Consider the following 2,477-nt stretch of genomic DNA (forward strand, 5'->3'; position numbering starts at 1 on the left):
CAATCTTTGCATATTTTATTATAGTATTTTGTTTTATCTTCTCGAGCTGATATTTGAAATTTTCTGTTCTTCTCTTGGACCTCTTCAATTCTTCCATTTGCTTTAGCTGAATCATAAGAAATACCTTATGATTCAACAATTCCTTTACTTGGTATTTACCCACAAGCAATATGAGTCATAAAACGAGTAGACACATGCACACCAATGTTCATAGCACCATTTACAATAGCAAAAAGATGGATTCAGCCTAAGTGCCTATCCACTGAAAAATGGATAAACAAGCTGTGGTACATACACACAATAAAATAGTATGCTACCTTGAAGTACATCAAGGAAGCTGTAAGCTACCACATAATAAGAACGAACCTTGAAGACATTATGTTGAATGAAATTAGTCAATCACAAAAGGAGAAATACTGAATAGGACCATTATTGTAAAAGACTAAGGAAAAGAACCCATACTAAAGGGTGGGTGAGATTCTTTGTTGGTTACTAGGATGTGGGTGTTGCAGTGAGCAGAGGAAGGAGTAGGTGGAGCATAGGGTAGGGAATAGACACAGGATAGTTTGGGTACTATGTAGGGGGTCAATACACAAGAAGGAGGAGAGGAATGGAAGAACAAATTGGGTGGGAAAATGATTAAGTAGGTTTGCCTGGGCTATGGGGACAGAGGTAAAGAATAATGTATGCACAATCCTGGAAAAACAGGGCTCTGGGATATAGGGATTGAGACATGGTTTGAATGGGTAAAAGGGGAGAAATTATGTTAAGATGCTTGGATGTCTTTTGAATCTTGGTTTCCATGGCATACCATTATAAAATAGACACATGAGGGGGATAGAAAGGAATAGCCAGAAATATCACCATAGAAAGTTTGTAAGTCCATCTTCTGCCTATAACTGATTGTTGTTGTTGTTGTTGTCAAGTGCCATTGAGTCAGAACCGACTCATAGTGACCCCATGCACAGCAGAACGAAACAATGTCTGATCCTGGGCCAAACTCACTACTGCTGCCATACTTGATGCCATCAATGATGCCACCTGGCTGATCCATCTCGTTGGGGGTCTTCCTCTCTTTCTCTGACCCTCTATCTTACCCAGCATGACATCCTTCTCCAGCAACTGGTCCCTCCTGACAATATGTCCAAATATAATTGATTAGAATACCTAAAATGGGGCCGCAACATGCCCAGTGAAAGAGGCTTCCTGCAGAGCCTCTGCATTACAAAAGACCATGGGTGGAATCCTGGACCCCATTCAAAATGTTCTGAGGTGGGAAATTTCCACTGGAAGGGACAAACAGACCAGTCTGGAGCAGATAGAGGAACATAAGATACTTCTTGAAAGCAAGCCCAACAGAAAAAATACAAACCAATAATGGTGGTCAGACTGATTACTACAAGAACAAGCAAGTAGCTCTCCCAGGAGACATAAAGGCAAGTGGTCGGGTCCCCTCAGGGCAAACCCTCTTCCAAGACTGAGTCTCAATGGGAATACATGAGCAGACATGCGCTCTGATTGGTGACCACGTTGCTCACCTGTAAGGAGACGTGAGGGAAAAACAGCAATGAAGCTGCAAGCTAAGCCCTACCACATTCAATAGACTCCCGTGAACCTGGGTGGAGACCTGGTTGGCCAGCAGTATGTCAAGTCCTGGGGATTCCTGGGCCCAGAGTCAGTGACATAGCCACAGAGGACTAGAGTGGAGAGTGAAGTGTGCAGCTGATAAGACAGGGCATGTGCACAAGGACACCCACACTTGCAGATAATACCCACTTTACCTGGCTTCGATGGCTAGATGATCAGAACTCAACTAGAAGAAGAAAGTAGAGTAAAAAAAGAGAGATCTGCTACAATTTGATGAACTTGACCTACACCTATGGATGCAGTAGCTCAAAAGAGGGATCATTCCCACCTCTCCATACACAAAGTAGGTAACTTGGACATTGGCTATGCAAAATGGAGTGGGGGCTACAAAGGCAAGAAGTGAGTGGCTTATAGGCTTTCAAGAGGGAGTCTAGATCCAGGTGGCACAGAAGAGGGTGGAATCTCCACTGAGTGGTGTCCAATCTGTCTGGGAGGGGCTGATAAAAGGAGATGGGCATAACACTTATGTGGTACATTAATGATGATTGCTATTGGTATTGATTGTGATGGTTGGAAATGTAAATGTGGATGTTTTGTAGCAAAAGGAGTGGAGTGATTGACTTTGCAGTCCAGAAGCGGAGGTCCCTGGGACCATCAGTGGAGCAGAGCGGAGTGTGAGACCCTACCCAGAGAAACAGTGATGCCAGGGATGGAGGCAGAGATGATGATGTGGAGAGATGGAGTGGCTGGGGACTCTAGACCCAGAGAGGGAGAGGGGCTGTGTGCTGACAACCGGGAGAAGGCTTGCAGGGTGTACACTTTGGTTGGTTGATGATGCATGGAGGGGTTGTAACCATGACAATGAAATGATATATGATAAGATGAATGTA

This window comes from Chrysochloris asiatica, unplaced genomic scaffold (assembly GCF_000296735.1).
Source record: "Chrysochloris asiatica unplaced genomic scaffold, ChrAsi1.0 scaffold00293, whole genome shotgun sequence".
Classification (NCBI taxonomy): Eukaryota; Metazoa; Chordata; class Mammalia; order Afrosoricida; family Chrysochloridae; genus Chrysochloris; species Chrysochloris asiatica.